The following is a 19,855-nucleotide window of genomic DNA, read 5'->3' as shown; positions in this document are numbered from 1 at the left end:
CTATCAGAATGTTGGAATGCCACGGTGGGAGACTCGGCAGTAATAGCCAAGATACCGACGTATATCCCGATGCCAGTACAGGTGAACCCCGACAACCTGCCGGTGCTGCTTCGACATAAACGAAACTTTGACTGCAGCAACACTCAACAATGTCACCGGGAGGGTAGCTGAAGCCCTTGCAACACAAAATCAGATTAATGGACTGTTAGGTGTATACAAAACCCACGCGGACATTGTCCTTGTTTTCTCACTTCCCTTCCCTGACGCACGCATGGTATGTTGTAGGAACAATTATAGGAGTGCTAGGGGTAATTGTTCTTTTCATGTGCCTCTTGCCTTGTGCGGTTAAAATTATACTCGCAGAAGTTTATAAGTTAAGAGCCATCATACGTAACCATCAGCTAATCAACCGCGGTGGGCTCAGAATGTCACCTTGAACGCCACCCAAGTATCCAAGTATCTCTTGGCTCCGTCGGCGATTTGGTTAGTATGTTATAACAATCAGTCTCATTCCTCAAAAACTGGGCAGGCATAGGAGCCCTGATTATGTTGATGATTCTGGCTCAAGTGCTCCTACTAAGATGCATCTGTAGAGTTGCGCGACGGCAGCAACGGCAGCAACAAGTTTTGGTTCAAGCTATGATGGCTCTGGAGGCTAGCACCTCCCCCCCCAAATATGGCTTAGCATGCTGGGTCGGTAGCCAGAGACGGGTAAGACTGATCCCTCACCATAGCAACCTAAGACAGGGGCTCCTCGGCCAGGGGGAGTACCCGATGACGGGTAAGCATGTGTGCTGAGGATTGGCAACCTAAGACAGGCACGATCCCTGCCATATAAACAATAAAAAAGGGGGAGCTGTGGAGAGCCATCCAGCAGATGCAAGGAGTCACGTAGACAGGAGTGCCTGAAGATTGAGGAACTGAGAATGATTGGTTTAGGAGGATGTGGGTGCGCTCGTGGCTGACGCACACAGCACCAGGAGCCAAGAGATAAACGCATGATCACCGCTAGAGAACAATAGAGTCCTGTATGGTTACATAAGGGTCCACAAGGACATTGCGTGCACGGCGTTATGATTGGCCAAATAGGGGGGCGAGAACGGGTGAACTTCGTGGATAAATACTGCTGTAAGTGCTTGGTGCGGGGCGGCCGCCATTAGCATTAGTAATAAAAGAAGCTTGCCACTCACCTCGTCTGCGGGTCGTTCTTGCGGGCCGAGAGCGACACAATTGTATTGTTTTTAAATTATTAAAAGCTAGTTTAATGTGCATATTTTTTCATTATAGATACCTCAATTTCTTTTGTTTAAATATTCATATCCATTGTTTGTCTTAAATTGTGCATATTGTATATGTGCATAAGTGTATATGCACATATATAATACATGCATACATATATAGTATGAGGATGGGGACATATATATGCATAGATCGATCAATTGATTGATAGATTGATGTAGTCCATAACTACACCCACTTCCTTTCAATGTTTTACTAAAACTGCTCAATTGTAAACTTCCTGAGGACAGTGGCCATGTCCTCACTCTTTCGAATCCTACACAGCACTCACCACACACATTATACATATTAAGTACTTAGTTATTATTTATTATTGAGGGAAAATTTTACTGGCCAGTAAAAGAGCAATGTGCTTTTTTAAAGCACTAGTCATGTTTACATCCTGATTTCAGTGTTTAACAACTGTGTCCTGAGTGAGTCACTGCATTCTCTGAGCCCTTGTGTGTGAAATGGCGCTATGGTCAGAGATAATCTGGAGGTGCCTATACTCTTTGACTAAGGTACTCCCGTTCTCAGAATTTATTGTACAGGTAAACTTGCATTCTTAAGAAATAATGTCTTTATAGGTTGCTTCATTGTAGCCTTGTTTGTAACCACAGAAGTTCTTAAATAATGTAAATGTCCATCAATAAGGAACTGATAGGATAAATTATGGTATATGTGTACGATGACATCATGAAAGGGACTGGAGAAGATCTCTTTGTATTGATAGGGGAAAATCTCTATGATATATTGTAAGTGCAGAACTGTGTGTATAGTATACTTGCATTTATCTTTAAAAGAGTAGGAAAGAGGGGCACCTGGATGTCTCGGTTAGTTAGGCATCGAACTCTTGATTTCGGCTCAGGTCATGATCTTGGGGTCATGAGATGGAGCCCTGCGTCAGGTTTTGTACCAGGTGTTGAGCCTGCTTAGGATGCTCTCTCTGCCCCTCTCCCCCTCCGCTGAACCCTCCCTCTCACTCTCTAAAATAAATGAAATAAACAAATAAATGAATAAGTAAAATTTAAAAAAATAAAAGGGCAGGAAATAATATATTCATTTACATTCATATGCATAAATTAGCTCTAAAGAAACTGATAACATGGGGCGCCTGGGTGGCTCAGTGGGTTAAGCCGCTGCCTTCGGCTCGGGTCATGATCTCAGGGTCCTGGGATCGAGTCCCGCATCGGGCTCTCTGCTCGGCAGGGAGCCTGCTTCCCTCTCTCTCTCTCTCTGCCTGCCTCTCCATCTACTTGTGATTTCTAGCTGTCAAATGAATAAATAAAATTTAAAAAAAAAAAAAAAAAAAAAAAAAAAAAGAAACTGATAACATTAAGTACCTGTGAAATGTCACAAACAGCCGGTAACATTAGTTGCATGTGGGAGGGTAGCTGAGAGGCTGGGGGACAAATGTGGCTGGGAGAGGTTTTCACTCTATACTCTTGTACTTTAAAATTTTTGAAATTTATGAATATATTCTTATTGGAAAATAAAGACTACGATTTAAACTGAAGGGATTAAAAATAACGAAACACTGTTATAAAATACTTAGCATGTGGCTGGCACTTAGATACCAGCGTCCAGCAGATAAGCTACCTACCATCTCTGTGAGTAGCAGAGATGTTAAGGCTACTTGCTTTTTTTCTCCCAACGTTAACGGTGCTCCCTCTGGTGGGGATACCAGGGATTGCAGAATAAAAATTGAAACCTCGAACTCATGATTAAAGAAATGGATTGTATACCTACATTCTTCTCCCTGAACCACTCCAGTCTGTGACTTTCCAAGGTAGCTCTTAACCTGGGTAGTCTGGCGCCTGAATGCTTCCCATGTCACACAAAGAATGAATAATATAGGTGGTCACAGTGGCCCACGGTGCCGCTCAGTTTACACAGATCTGTGAGTGTATCTTATAAAACTTCCACATGGTATATTTTTAAATAGATAACCTAGAAATAAATGTCCAAATATTGTCCAATGATCGAGGCAACTCAACTGCTGCTATACAGCCACAAGCGTGATTTGTAATGAAGATGACTAATTCTAACAGTTTCCACCATGTAAGATGTCAAAGGCAGTCAGTTGTACTATTCTCTGTGAGTTGATGTTTGTGTTGCTGAAGGAGTGATATTCCATCTACGTCAGAATTTTTCCTAATGTGGACCCTGGTGAAGCCTCAGGAATTTTTAAATCCCATTAGCACTATCCCCACTGGAGGGGGAGCTGACTTAATTGGGAATCAGCACACATTTTACACCTCTTTGGGAGGAAAAAAAAAACCTCAGGACTTGGGTATGATTAACAGAAAACACTCTGTATGGCACCATGAGGAATAATTAAGCTATAAATTTCATCTGTTTGCCAAATGAGAAACGCCTTTTCTTTAAAAAAAAAAAAAAAAGAAAAGAAAAGAAAGAAAGAAAGGAAAGAAAAGAAAAAGAAAGAAAAAGATCCACACTTTTCCCCTTAACTTTATCTGTCTAGGTAAATATAATTAGGTAATGGATGATGATTTGTTAGCATTTTATTTCCTGTGTTTGCAAGGGCATTAACAGTGATCAGAAAGCGCACAACAAATATGGTCAGTTTCTGATTTTCAGAGGGAAGAACGTGACTTTTGAGAATCAGATGGGCGAGAAGCAGGCATTCTTGCAAATTAACTCTTCCTGTATTCTGAACAGGATCAGAGAGACTTTTGTCTTAGCTGATTTGCATGCACTAATTGCTAGTGCTGAGTAAATGTGGAGTGATCACCTACACAATTACATTCATAAATTAATATTTTTACTTTGCAGTTATTTACACACAGGAAGAAACAGTACAAATAATTTTAAGGCTGTGTCTACACTTACATAATGAAGTGGTTAATTAAAGTAATGAGCTAGTTAATGACAGGCCTAGAAATTTTTCATGAAATATCCATATAAGGGAAGAAGAAATGTCTTTGCCTGAATAATTCTCCTAATTGCCTCAACATTTGATTTCACTTTCTATGCACAGAGACAAGCCCTAAATGACACTTTGGTTATGAATCTGAATTATCCTTTGATTTCTTGTGGGCGGTGTAGATGCCAAGGCCACCTGCCAAGGTAATGGGACTAAACCAGAGGTGTCCAACAGAAAAGGTCCCCACCCCGGAAGCTTCGGACCCAGGCTGATGCTGGCGAGCACATGGTGTCCTGAATGTTCAGAAACGGAAGTGTAGGCTGGGTCTAGAGGAAATCAGTCCTCAACTATCAATACCAAGGGATCACTTTATCACTCCCAATCCGGTGTGATCCACTCCAATGTTAGAGGGACCCATCCTTACTTGGGAGCTCTGATCCTTTGCTCCAGCAGACCTCTAACCTCAGGACTTGGGTACGATTAACAGAAAATACTCTGTATGGCACCACGAGGAATAACTAAGCTAAAAATTTCATCTCTGTTTGCCAAATGAGAAACACCTTTTCTTAAAAAAAAAAAATAGAAAGAAAGAAAGGAAGTAAGAAAGAAAGAAAAAAGAAACCTAACCTCATTACTGGAGGCCAAATTACCACTGAATGCTTGCTTCACATCTGCACTTCGGTGCCTGCAACAAACCCTAATAACCTGGGTTTGGACAAGTGCCTCATTCCCTGGGAAATAGAGGTAGCTTTTCTCCACTTGAGTGAACAGCACCCCATCCACCCTGCTGCTCGTAGCAGAACTCTAGCAGTCATCCTTGATTCTCTGCTTTTCCTCCTGGTGATCTAAGCCACCATCACCTCTGACTTGGGTCAGCACAGCAGCCTCCTCACTGATCTCCTTGCCTCCCTCCGCTTCCCCCGGCTGCACCAGGATCACCAAAGCCTATTCTCAAAGCAGCAGTGAGAACGGTTCTCTAGAATGTACGTTGAATCATGTCAGTCCTCTGCTCAAAACCTTGCAATGACGAGAGCTTATACTGCGGAGTGCACTCCGGGTCCGGAAGCATATAGAGGAGCTCAGTAGTTCGGCTTCTGTGGAATACCAAAGAGTAAAGTACCCAAGAAGTGGGGGACTAGAGCTCTTCTCACTGTGTGAAGCCAAGACTGGGGTACATCTCCTCCCCACTCCTCAAGCTCAAGAATGCATTGGTCCAGGGATATAATTTAGAGGAAAATGAGACTCTAGGGAGGAGAAAGGACACAGACAAAATTTCTCGATCTAAACCTAATCCAATATTGTAATTTGTTAGTATTTCCCTTCCCTGGTGTACACACCTTGTCTAATAATTCCTACACTTGAGTGTTGATGGGATACCACAATCATAATTAGGTTATGTTTTATGGAAGAGTTTCCTCTAAGAAAAGTAGATTATTTGGGGTGGACATGACCTAATCTCATAAACCCTTAAATGGGATTGGGCTCTGTTTAGAAAGAAAGATTTGAGACAATGAGAAGGATTTGAAGACAGGGAGACTTTCCATTGTTGCATTTGAAGATAAAAAGGCCACCTGTAGAGGAATGAGAGTGGCCCCGAGAAACTGAGAACATCTCCCAGTTGACAGCCAGTAAGAAATGGGAACCTGAGTCCTACAGCCACAAGGAATTGAATGGAGCCACATAAGGCCCCAGATGGGAAAACAGCTCAACCAAAACCTTGATCCCCACTTTGTGAGACCCTAAGCATAGAACCCAATCAAACTGTGTCTAGACTCCTGACCTACAGAACTGTGGACTAATAAGAGAGTATTGTTTTAAGCCACTAAATTTGTGGTAATTTGTTATGTTAACAACAGAATACTGTTTTATGTAGATTAGTTTAATGGCCATAAGTAGGTCTGATCCTAGTAGAAAGAATCCAGAAGTCATCACACCAGTTAGAAATTGCTACAATAATCTAGGATGAGATGTTAAGGCCTGGACTGAAGTGTTCACAGTCAAATGAGGAAGAAGAAACTAGTAACAGATTGTGAAGGAAGAATCCAGTAGACCTGGTATCCACAGAAAAACATACAGGAATGGTAAACTGCTATAGCAATGATAACTGAATAATTCATTGGGAATCAATCATGAACCTCCTTTTGATATCTTTCTTGTGACTCTGTTGGATTACTATTGAAGTATTCCATTTGATTTTTGTGTGTGTTTGTATTAGGTTTTCAACTAGGAGACAAGATCCTTATGGACAGAATCATTTGAACTTCACTGAACTGACCCATGGGATCCAATGTTAAAAATATGAAAAGATTTCATTAAATTATAAGGCACTTCACTGCATACCTGTCAGATTGGCTCAAATCAGAGCAGACTGACAATACCAAGAAGGGTGCAGAGCAACTGTAACTGACATGCATCGCAGGGGGAATGAAAGGTGGTGTAGCTACTTTGGAAAACAGCTTGGCAGTTTCTCATAAAGTTAAAAATAGACTTACCATACAACCCAGAAACCATTCTTGGGTATTTAACTCCTCCAAAATAAAGACATATATACACACAAAGCCCTATACTTAAATGTTAGTAGCAGCTTTATTCAAAATCACCAAAAAATGGAAACAACTCAAGTACCCATCAATTAATGGATAAATTATCGTATAGCCATACAATGGAATACTACTCAGCAATAAAAGAGAACCAACTACTGATACATACAACAACATAGATAAATCTCAAAAAGCATTGTGCTAGAAGAAAGAAGCCGTACTCGAAAGACAACATGCTGTCTGCTACCATTTATATGACATTCTCAAATGGCAAAACTATTGGGACAAGATGTAGGAGGTCAATGATTGCCAGGTGGCAGGGTAAGGTCAGGGAAAAGGGAACTTCTCAGGATAATATAAATATTCTATGTCTTGTTTGTGGTGGTATTTTCTCTTTCTTTCTTTCTTTCTTTCTTTCTTTTTTTTTTTTTTTAAAGATGTATGTATTTATTTTAGGGGCAAGGGGCAGAGAGAGAGGGAGACAGAACCCCAAGCAGACTTCCTACTGAGTGCAGAGTCCAATGTGGGGCTCAATCTCATGACCCTGAGATCATGACCAGAAACCAAGAGTCAGAAACTCAACTAACTGTACCACCCAGGTGCCCCTGTGGTGGTATTTTCAAGTTTATATACATTTTTCGAAATGTATGGATCTATACATCTAAATGGGGTAAATTCTAATATGTGTAAATCACAAATAAAGCTTTGCTTGACCTTCGCTTTTTATCAGTCTCCCTTTGATCACGGATCCTAACAGCTCAGGATGATAAAGAGGTCTAAAAGCAAAAAGGACCTGCCAAACCCAGAGAGCATATTTATGCAAATGTACACCAGGGCTTCCAATATGTTTTTAGCACCACGTGGTAGCATTCCTCCCTCCTCTACTCTCCCTGGTGCCATGTAACAACAGCTGCTTAAACCCAGAAAGAGTTCAGAACTACTCCAAATACAGGACCCTGAGCGATGTTACCTCTACGTTCCATAACTCAGAGAGGTCTCTTTCTGCCTATAGACATACACCGGTATCTGTGACAGGTCAAGTCTTAGGAAGGCCCGTGTAGCTTTCCCATGTTCATACTCCTACTGATGTACATGCAGACATAACTGGTAACTTCCTATCTTATTTGCCCTGACTTGAATGTAATTTCTGTATAAAGAGAGAGAGTGGACTATTCTAAAGTTCGTCTCTAATCTTAGGGAAAAGGAGGACTATTTACCTTGTTCTCTTCTTAACATTTCACACTCAAGCACACAAAACTTCTCCAGGTGCCCAAGTGACACTGTGGAGGAAAGCATGTCAAATGAGATTGGTGTCAGGTTGGAGCAGAAAGGAACAATAGTACTAGTCTTAGCAAAAACATCAAAGCTAACAGGTTATTAGAAATGAAAGCAGGGGAGCCTGGCTGTTTCTTGATAGAACATGTGACCCTTGATCTTGGGGTTGTAAGTTTGAGCCCCTACGCTGGGTGTAGAGACTACTTTAAAAAAAAAAAAAAGCTATTTTTTAAGAAAATAAAAGCACGGAGCACCTGGTGGCTCAGTGGGTTAAAGCGTCTGCCTTCGGCGCAGGTCATGATCCCAGGGTCCTGGGATTGAGCCCCGCATCAGGCTCCCTGCTCGGCAGGGAGCCTGCTTCCCCCCCCCCCTCTCTGTCTCCCTCTCTGCCTAATTGTGATCTCTGTCTGTCAAACAAACAAATAAATAAATAAATAAATAAAATTTTAAAAAAGAAAGAAAATAAAAGCAAAAGAGTTCTATTTGAACATGTGGCACCTTACATGTTCAGAGAGAGGCAGGCATTTCCCTTCTGCTATGTTGGTTGTCTTGGGTTTCATCTTTAAATTTAAGACAGGGGTATAATTTTTTTAAATGATTATACACTGTTCCCTTTGAGAATAAGAAATTTGAATTTAAAATTAACAATATTTCCAATATGTTAAAAATTAACTACTTCCCATGTTCAATATTTTCTTAAATAACGATTGTATATAACAGGCCATTCTGAAGTGTAATAAACGATGTCTTCTAAATTCTACTAATGGCACACATTACTTATGACCCTTTCTATAGCAATAGCCAATAAAAAAGATTATATTTTCAGTATATACATATCATTTTGAAGACTCTAACATTCAGAAGTGAGTCAATTTATTTAATTTATGGGAAGATGAAAACCATTCTAGGAATAACATTTTATGAGTCTACTCTCATCAATATCTGATACTTTAAATTTTCTTTTTAAACATCTCCATTTTCCATTGTCATGTTTGAATTACTTTTATTATTGTATTTTACCTATTTCAGTGTCTACTTCTTTTCTTCTATAAATGAATTCACCAGTTGAAGTCAAAATGAGCCTAGAAACCCTTGAGATTTAGAATACCCTTGAATTACCATAAATCATGCCATTAAGAAAAATCAGATACTGCTCTCTCTGCTAAGAATTATGGTTACATTTTTCTTATCATTAGATTTGACTTACTAAAAATAATCTTTTAACAGCAATAAGAATGGAAGTAACATACTAAAAATGGGCTATTCTTATTTTATCAATTTAAAATTTCTAAACAATTTGAATGCTGGTGCGACTGTATTTCCATCATTCCCTCTGCTTGTTTTGCTTAAGGAAAAAATATGCCCATTGGAAATATACATGGAACAGAATCTATACATAAATATATATAAAATGAAAATATATACATATATGCATATCAGCAGGCAGAACTGTGAAATGACTCAGTAAGACCTATAGTACTGGAGATGCTTCAAATACCAGTGATTAGAAATTTATCAGAGGTTTTTTTTTTAATTTAGAGAACAGCATAATTAATTTCAGATAAGTCTTTATCTGAAGGCTGGTCAATTAGTCTGGTCAATTAGTCCATGAAAACTTTCTTCTGGTTTTTCATTCATCAGTTATGCTGTCCCATTTGGCATTTTATAACAAATTAGAAGAATAAATCCAATTTGTTATGATCCAAGCATTGTGTTTACAGTGTCTAATTTAAACCCCAGATTGAAAGACCCATACATTTGCCTTCTATTTGAATGGATGTTGAGAAAAAATGAGAGAGGAAAAAGAAATATGACTTTGTTTCATAAAAACTAAATATCATCGAAAAAGTTAGTTTATTATCTATGGTTAAATATTTGACCCTCATAAAGAAATTGCATGATATGCTTTTGAATCACTTTCTATCATTAATTGCATTAAACCTTCAAGCTTTCACTCTCATAATTCTTTTCAATTCCCACTCATTCCTTCAATGAATTATTCCCTTTAACTAGTTCAGTTTAATTATCATGTTCACTTTCCCAAACTGAATTGTGTACTCTTCATTATAAATTTTGTATTTCCATAGAATAAATAAAATTATTATTGCCCTGGTAGCCTAAATATGTTACAAGAGTAGATATTAAATGTGTTGCAGAATTTTTAGGATTAGACATCAAAGACAGGAATTGACACCAAGTTTTAAGAATTTTATGGTAAAGTTTTGTGATGCTATACTCTGGTCCCAATTCATGGCTGAGAAACTTAGAGCAAAATAACCTGATATGCAGATCAACAAATAAGTAACCAAGCCTGACATAAATGCCTTGTTTCTTATGAACATGTCTCACCTCACCTATAAGATGGTCAGCTTTTCTGGGACAGAGCCAAAGTAACTCGCCCCACATCTAGCATATGCCTAGTAAATATTAGGGAATAAATGTTTGAGTTGTTTTTTTAAAACCAATGAATCTTTGCCACATATGTTTATTTAGCCCAGAATGTAGTGTTCTGCCATTAAAGATGTACCCCTACTAAGTTATGTGCACATCTTAGACTTCTACCCAAGTCTCACTAATCAACTACATTCAGGGGTGCCTCATTGGCTCAGTTGGTAGGGCATATGACTCTTGATCTTGGGGTCGTGGGCTTGAGCCCCATGGTGGGGATAGAGCCTACTTTAAAAAATCAAAAAATAAAATCTTTAAAAACAAACCAATTAATTTCATTTTCTATTAAGCCCCTGAGTTTGTTTCTTCAATATACCTATCATGGGGGACTGAGAATGCTTTTGCTGCCCTTTTCTTAGATTTTATGTCACTCTTCACAATACCGTACAAAACAGAACATTTTTTTTTTAGAAAACTTTTGTGCCTGACTTACTCTTTTTGCTTTGACATGAAATTTCACGTTTTGTGCTAGTAGAAAGAAATAAAAATTATTTTAAATGTGCGAATGAAATGAAGACCAACAAAAACTGTTCTCTGCATTGGATAATAGAGTTTTAATGTATTTCTGCTGTCGGTTTGGTGTATTTGTGTGATAATTTTATGTGACAGTGTAATTAAATTGTAAAACAATTCCCATTTCCTATGTATTTTATCTATTTATCATCATTTATTTCTTTACCTTCTTTTTCTGCAATAAATATTATTGTAAGGAGAGTTAAATAAGTTAAACCAATGCAATTACTTTTACAGATTGAAATTAACTTCATATATCAATTTGTACACATTTATACAAAGTACCTACAACTTGCCCGATATAAATAAATGTGTTTATTGCAGTATATTTATGATGTCACTGTGGTTTCCATGTTTGCCTTCCTTTTGAATGATGATCTATATGTTTAAACTTGACACTTTAACAGTATTTTTAAACAATTTCATTCATTATCAAATAACCATTTATTACACTACGGCAATTTCGTACAATTTACTGAACCCTTTAGACACTCCTAAACAATGATTTATCAACCAATATACAGATTTTAATGCTTATCACAGCAAATATAGACAGTAACATTAAGTAGTGACTTGACAAGAGGTAACTAAATAATCTTTTTAAAAAAATCTTGATGAGTCATGTTTAGTAATAGCCTGTATGCTTTTATAGCTATACTAGAAATTAAGAGAATTATATTAGACTGTTCTATTCTTCATGCAGTAAGATGGCTAATTATAAAACCTGCATAGATGTCAATCATACAACCTCATACGTTGATTTTAAAGGCAAGAAAGAAGGAAGGATATTTTAGAAGTTTGGTTGCTGACCTGGTTGGTAGCTTCCTATATCTGTGCTTCCCCATAGATGGGTTAACATTGCTGCTCAGAAAAAGCGCCTCTGGGTGACAAATCTGGAATGATCCGGATGGATCTTGTTGCGTGAAACCAGGGGTTACTTAAAATAATCCCATCCGCCTGCTGCACGCAAAACATATCCAGATCAGTCTCGTGAGGTCTGACCAGACCATCCTCCCTGGAGCAATCCCACAGAAGTTATGTTGTAAAATGTATTGAGGGGAAAATTAAATTTCTCCACCCAAAGGAACCAGGTAGGGGGCAGAATGTTATCTTTGTAGGATCGCGTAGTGGATTCAATGAAGGCTACCGTCCTCAAAGAAGCCAAGAGACAGTTTAGGTTTAAAAACAATTAACAAGGACAGAAAGGGAGGAGAGAGAAACAAGACAAGCTTCCTTTCAAGTAGGATCATTTACATGAAACATTAAACCTGATAAAGGTTTCTGACAGTGTGTGGGAGGGTCTGTATTTCTTTAGTTATCCACATCCAGAATGAATTAATTTGACACTAATTGCAGAAGGATTAAATTTATTCAATCTCTATAGACTCCTCCTTGGCTATTAAAATTAAATGAAGATAAAAATGAATTATTCTTTCCTAGATCAAAAATTAAACACCAAATCAATTTACGAGGACGTGGGGGACAATGGGCAGTGAAGACCACAACCTGTGACTTTTTGTTCTGAAATAAATTGAAATGAGAAGATTATTTTTTGATAGATGTATTAATTTAACAAAAAGATCCCTTATTTCCAAGGCCCCTGGGACACCTTTGGAAAGCATACTCTAGCTATAAGAACCTAAAAACATATCCGTTTCTACTAATACTTTTAAAAAATATATAGCTGTGTCAAGAAATTGGCTTGCTAGAGAAGGTCTTTTTTAACAGTCAAAACCCAAAAAGAATTATTACAATGAAAAAGAGGAACAAGCTTCAAGTTGTCTCCAGATAACTTCAAGACCGCGGATGTCTGTCCCTCCACATCAGGTAAGAACTGAAGCAGAAACTATTAGGAGGAGACAGTCTCATAAACTAAACTGAAGGAACTCCTCATTTTCAGAATGCTCCTTAAACAAAAATGATCACCTCAGGGCAATGCCTGAGACTCCCCGAGACTCATCTCTTTCTTCATCTGCCCTTGTCTCTCCCAGTCTTAGAAAAAACACAGAGCCTACAAGGTGTGGCAGGGAATCCTCAATGGTCGGGTTGGAATTGTAAAGGAAATTTGCTGACTCCGAACTCCTGAGTTCAGGGTGCTATCTATTGTATTTTGCAAACCTGCAAATTATAAATACCCATTTCCCTGGTAAACATTCCGATTCTTTAAAGTATCTTTCCTATCACCTGGCATGGATTTGATGTATGCATTTGGATTGGAGGTTTTTATGTCATTTTTTTTTAAGGCAAGACAATAATACGAAAGATGTGTCATTTTCCTGTATTTGTACTTAAACATCCAGGTGACATTTGAGTGAATTTCTAAAATGTAAGGAGAGGATAAACCCAGCTTTTGGCAAAATGCTCCAACCACGGTCAAATGAGTCTTTGGTGTACCATATGAATTAGTGACAAGGAAATTGAAGATCTGAGGAAGATAGGGAACTTGCCCAAGGTCACAGAGACTGTAGCCGGCTAAAGACTAGATGGCCGCTCCTAATCCTAGCCTAGTCCCTGGCCTTCCCTTGTAGTGTAAAGTTTATGTGTTAAACGCTCTCTGAAAAATAATTGCTTTTAAAAAAAAATTTTTTTTTTTAAATAATTGCATTTTAACGTGAATCAGTGTTGTAAGCTAATTAAGGAAAGACTAATAATGTAATTTCAGGCATTAGTCATCTTACTAATTCAGATTCGCTCCATACTCTCTCCTATTCCAAACTACACACAAAGCATACCAGGTACAAATTTTAAAATAGTGTTTGTCAGATAGAATAGCATCTTACATTTATATATATATGGAAAGTCCCTCATATTAATGGGTGACCTGCTGAAGAGTTAGTACTCCAAAAGCAAAAAAAAATCTAGAATTTTAGAGATTAAGGACCTTATAAAGATGATAATTCATGGCAAACTTCTGTCATTTCATGTCTCCCCATTCCATAAATACCTGAAAGTGGAAAGTGTCCTCCTTTTTCTCAGTAACTATAATTTGGTGCTTTAGCAATTATATAGGGGAAAAAAGTGTTTGTCTTTAAGCATCATTAGGGAGCCATGTAAATGAAAAATAATGTTACAGTATTAATATTTTCTCCTCAGTGGTACAGCCATTCATTAAAAAGAACTGGGGGGGGGGGCACCTGGATGGCTCAGTGGGTTGAGCCCCCGCCTTTAGCTCAGGTCATGATCTCAGGGTCCTGGGATCAAGCCCCGCATCAGGCTCTCTGCTCAGCGGGGAGCCTACTTCCCCCCCTCCCCATCTTTGCCTGCCTCTCTGCCTGCTTGTGATCTCTGTCTGTCAAATAAATAAAATCTTAAAAAAAAAAAAAAAAAGAATTGGGTTAGTACATTTTAACTGCATTTTTACCCGTGCCATTTTAAAATATCAATAATGATCTAGATTGTCTCACTTGTGGTAGTTACTTTTAGGAAGTAAAATATTTTTGGAAATACATTTGTAGAACATTTAGCCTATTGCCATAGCGAATTAGATGACATCACCTTTTAATTTTTATATTTGTATTAAATTAAAGTGCATACAGAGAGCATTGTTAGCATTTGTTAAATAAAAATGCCTCATACAGAACCATGCTAGCACTTGGCTTTGTTAATTAGAATGCAGTTTCCCAGTGACCCAACGATTGTTTGTATATTTTGAAATACACCTGTTTTGTTTTTGTTTTTGTTTTAAAAGATTTTATTTATTTATTTGACAGATAGAGATCACAAGCAGGCAGAGAGGCAGGCAGAGAGAGAGAGGGGGAAGCAGGCTCCCTGCTGAGCAGAGAGCCCGATGCTGGGCTTGATCCCAGGACCCTGAGATCATGACCTGAGCCGAAGGCAGAGGATTTAACCCACTGAGCCACCCAGACGCCCTGGTTTTTTGTTTTTTGTTTTTTGTTTTAAGATTTATTTATTTATTTGTCAGAGAGAGAGGGAGGGAGAGCATGAACAGGAGGAGTGGCAGACCGAGGGAGAAGCAAGTTCCCCACTGAGCAGGGAGCCTGAGGTGGGACTCAATCCCAGGACCCTGGAATCATGACCTGAGCTGAAGGCAGATACTTAACCGACTGAGCCTCCCAGTGTCCCTGAAATACACCTATTTCCTTGAAACAAAAGATTGTATTTTGACTTTAAAAATGCAGAAGAAATGGTAACTGCTTTGGTGAATGACAGTTTTATTATCTAATTTTGTATTAATCTGGTTGCAGGTGTTATAACTGACTACAGAATAGTTCACCTTGGTTAGTAAATTCTCACTTTTATTTACCCAGCTCAGGAAGAATTTCAGAAGCATTATCTCTGGTAAAAATCATCATCATCATCATCATCATCAGTAGTCAATCAAACTGCTTTTTTCTAATTGGAGGCTATCACTTATTTGTATGTTTCTAAATATAGATGTCATACTGAGAGAAAGAAGAGTGAAATCTACTTTCCCCTTCAAAATTATCTCTATTTTAGTAATAAACCAAGCATGGGATACTATGTCTCAAGTACTTTTGCAAGAGCATTAATTAAGAAGGGGAGCAGTTTTGTTTTTTGTTTTTTGGGTTTTTTTGTAATGACCCCTATTCAGTGTAGATGGGTCTCTGCCATCTTCTTTCGAAATGTCAGCCATGATCTCCAATTTATTGTTGCATTGATATGGCCAAATTTTGGCTTTTTATATGACAAAGTATATACCCTCAGATACCTTTAAACTCATATTTGTTATTCCTTTTACGACATTGCAGAAACAGCTTCACAGAAGACTTGAATATGGACTCTAAGATTTGTTCACATTATTAGTTTTAATGAGTAATCTAAGATAGGTCTAGACTCTTCTAACTTATGTTGAATAAAATGTACATCCTCTCTCATCTTCAACAAACATGGCTCACTCCAGATCTGAGCTCTTGCTCTCACATGACTTCTACCCATAACCTATTTCCCTGAATGAGGCGAATACTTAAAGTCCCATGGACAAAAATTCTCTGGCAAATTAGCCTAGTTTTCCTCTTGAATGGCCATAATCTAATTCTGCATGTGGAAATATTTCTTAAAAATGTGTGCTGCTGTTTCCCTCTATGTGCTCTGTGAAATGTGGAAGCATCTTGCAACAGTGATGTGTAATATATGTCTGCAATCCAATTTGATTTTCTGAAATGAAGCACAAATTCTCTCTGGAATAATTTCTTTTACTGGTTCATTGTCGAAAAGAAACTTGTCACCAAGCCAAAGATAAAACTGCTGCTGGGTTTAGTTTCAAATTTTAAAAAGTGAATAAGTGAAAAATATATATACATGCATTTCAGACTCGAGTTATGAATAATTAAATGAATATATAATTGTATCCAGTTTTACCCTCAAGCTCAACCAGCAAAGACATCTTCAGTCCATGTAAAAAGGATACTTCACATTTTTTTCAAAAATTATGAGCAAGCTGCCAAACAACACTGAATTTATATGCTCATAAGCAAGAATAACAATCTGTCTATAAAATTATACAGTGGGGAGTGCAGCATTATTCAAAAGTTTTGTTTAATGTACATTCTGCCTTCTAAAATTTGAATTTACACAAGCATTTTCTTAGTGTTGTCTGAAATGTCTTCTTCATCATCTCTCACCCTACCTCTCCGATCCAACGTTGTAGTGGGGGTGAGAAGCAGATAGACTCAGCACTCTCTAAGTCTGTTTTGGCTGAGTGCTTTTGTTTTGATGTATGAAGTATGGCAAAGTAATGTGAATGATTTTAACACACATACCAAAGTATGTGTGAGTGTTGCCTCCTTCAAAGTGGTTCTCTCAGAACTTGTCCTAATAATGCCATTATTATGAGGGACATCTTTCAATCTCTTCTTTTGAAGCAGTTATAAACAAATAAGTGATTGCTTTTCCATGTTGTTCATTATATTGGCTCTGAATAAATTCTTAGTGTTAAAAAAATATGTCCCCCTTTCGTGTGGTCAGTTTATTTTTGATACTGGCCATTCACACCCATTTATCCTCCCACTGCTGGGGCTCCAGTCATTGGAGAAGAAGGGGCAGTTCCTAGAAGCCTCTGTGCAATTGCATACGCCATTCCCTCTGGCTGGAAGATCTTCCTTGTATTACTAAGCCAGAGATAACCTTCAGAAAGTCTTCCTTGACAGGCCCCACTTCCCCCGGGCCCCCTGCCGGCTGTTTAGCTCCCTTCTATTTAGCTGAACTTTGGAAATTCAAATGTCGCCTCAGTCCACCAAAGGGTTTTGCCATGTTTCTTTGCCCTTCTCCTGACCTAGTCTGAGAGTCCTTTGCAAACAGACACTCTGTCTTTATTATCTGTACCCTTGGGGCCCAATAATGGGACTCATAATATGTTCATTGCAAGTTTGTTCACTGATGGTTTGTGAAGGAATACAAATGTTTGTCAAAATGTTCGTGAATGGATACTTGAATAACATCGGCCACCTGAGATGACCTCTTTGAAAGCAAACTTTCATTTGATTGAGTCCTCCTCAAGTTTAGGAATTACTGGATTATTCCATGAATGATGTTAGGCAAACTCATTTGTCATTTTGGCAAAATCAGATTCCCTACCTCATATCATAAGCAGACAGACAAAATTCCGATTGAATTTAATGTTACTGGTTTTTGAAAAAATGAAACTATAGGGGCACCTGGGTGGCTCGGTCTTTAAGCGTCTGCCTTTGGCTCAAGTCATGATCCCAGGAATCCTGGGCTCCCTGTTCAGCGGGAGGCCTGCTTCTGCCTCTCCCTCCCTCTCCTGCTTGTGTTCCCTCTCTCACAATGTCTCTCTATACCAAATAAATAAATAAAATCTTAAATTTAAAAAAACTTAAATAAAATCTAAGCAACTATAACTACTTGTCTAATTTTAGGTTGAGGAGGGACTATTTAAACATAACGCTAAAGCCCAAAACCACAAGGAAGAGGTTGATGGTGGTTCTGAGCAAATGTATCACTTTATAGATGGTATGTTCTAAAGGCACATTTTTTCTTCTGAATTCTTTTCCAACTTTTAAGATTCTGAATGTATGTCTATTCAAGGAGTCACACAGAAGAAAACAAGTGATTGTAAAAATACACCGAAGAGTGTCCAAAAAATCTGTAAACACAGGGAAAACTTTTTTTATTAACCTTTTTAAAAAATTTTTTTTAAAGATTTTATTAATTTATTAATTTATTTGAGAGAGACCATGAAAGGGCAGAGGCCAGAGGGAGAAGCAGACTCCCCACCAAGCAGGGAGCCTGGTGTGGGACTTGATCCTGGGACTCCAGGATCATGACCTGAGCCGAAGGCAGTTGCTTAACCAACTGAGCCACCCAGGTGCCCCTTAAAAATATTTTTTTAAAGATTTTATTTATTTATATGAGAGCAAGACAGTGAAAGAGAGCATGAGGGGGAGAAGGTCAGAGGGAGAAGCAGACTCCCTGTGGAGCTGGGAGTCCGAAGTGGGATTCAATCCCGAAACTCGGAAATCATGACCCGAGCCAAAGGCAGTTGCCTAAACAACTGAGTCACCCAGGTGCCCTATTTTTTTTTTATTTTACTTTTTTCAGGCTATCAAATGCATCCATTGCTTACAGGTATTTCACCTAAAAGCTGAAAGAAAATATATGGAGCATCTTATTTGAAAATATAACTACTTTCAAACTGTTTTTTGAAAAATCAGTCTTAGGTTTCTGACTTTTTGGTTTGTAAGTATGGTTTTTAACTATTAAAAAATGGAGCAACCTAAATGTTCAATAAGAAATTGTTAATACATAAATTATCCATAATAAAAATGATGGTGTTGAGGAGTTCAAGATATATTTTTACTGACCTGAAAAGGAGTTCAGGATATATATATATTTTTTATTTTTTATTTTATTATATTTTAAGTAGGCTCCACACACAGCATGGAGCCCAAGTACTTGAATTCATGACCCTGAGATTAGACCCGAGTTGAAATCAAGAGTGATAGGTTTAACTGAGCCACCCAGGCACCCCGACAATATATTTTTAAATGAAAAAAAAAAGAAAAAAGAAAAAAAACATTATAAACTTTTAGGTACATTATTTTCATAAAGATTATAAACTTTTAGGTACATTATTTTCATTTTTATAAAAACATATGTTATTTATATTGTTACATGTATACAAAAATCTGAAAGGATATACACAAACATATTAGTAGTTACTATCTTTTTTGCCTCATCTATAGTTTCAAATGTTTCAACAATAAATACGCGTAATTCACGAGATGGGGATAAAAAGACAAATCTAGAATGGATTATTCATAACCAAAGCAAACACTGACCAAACTTACTAAACAATAAAATTTCTGAGATGAAAAAGAAACTAAAGATGGCAAGAAAACAAAAACAAAAACAAAAACAACTATGTATGATTTCAAATGATTTGCTGCCACCTTGTGAGGAATGCTCCTCATTGCAGGACAGAAACAAGCAAAATATGGAAATACGAAAATTCTGTAAGTGAAGATGAAATCGCTTACATATGCATGATCCAAGAAGTTGCTTAGCTAAAGCTCTGTTTATCAGTTTTGTTTTCTAAGCCAGCTATTTAACAAAACTGCTAGAACAGGTGGAAAATAATATCAAACATACATGATTACAATGTGTCAAGCACAGTTCTAGTAGATAGCGCTTTATCTCACAAAAATCCTAGGAAATAGATATCATCTTTACCTGTTTTTAGAGAGGAGACAGACAGTTTAGCCCCCTGCCAACTTTAGTCAATGTTGCCAAAACGGTGTAAACCCGGGAGCTGCGTTTCCGGTCAATGATTTAAATTTTTGAGCTTTCAGTTCCCCCTCAAGCACCCCCCCCATTCTCAAATGCATTGCGCAGAGTTGACTGCTGCCTTTGTCGGTATTAGTGGATAAGAATTCCTAAGAATTCCGAGAGGGATTATTATGTCCTCCAAACTAAT

Source organism: Mustela lutreola, chromosome 7 (assembly GCF_030435805.1).
Source record: "Mustela lutreola isolate mMusLut2 chromosome 7, mMusLut2.pri, whole genome shotgun sequence".
In the NCBI taxonomy this organism is placed as follows: domain Eukaryota; kingdom Metazoa; phylum Chordata; class Mammalia; order Carnivora; family Mustelidae; genus Mustela; species Mustela lutreola.
Note: the sequence above shows the minus strand (reverse complement) of the source record.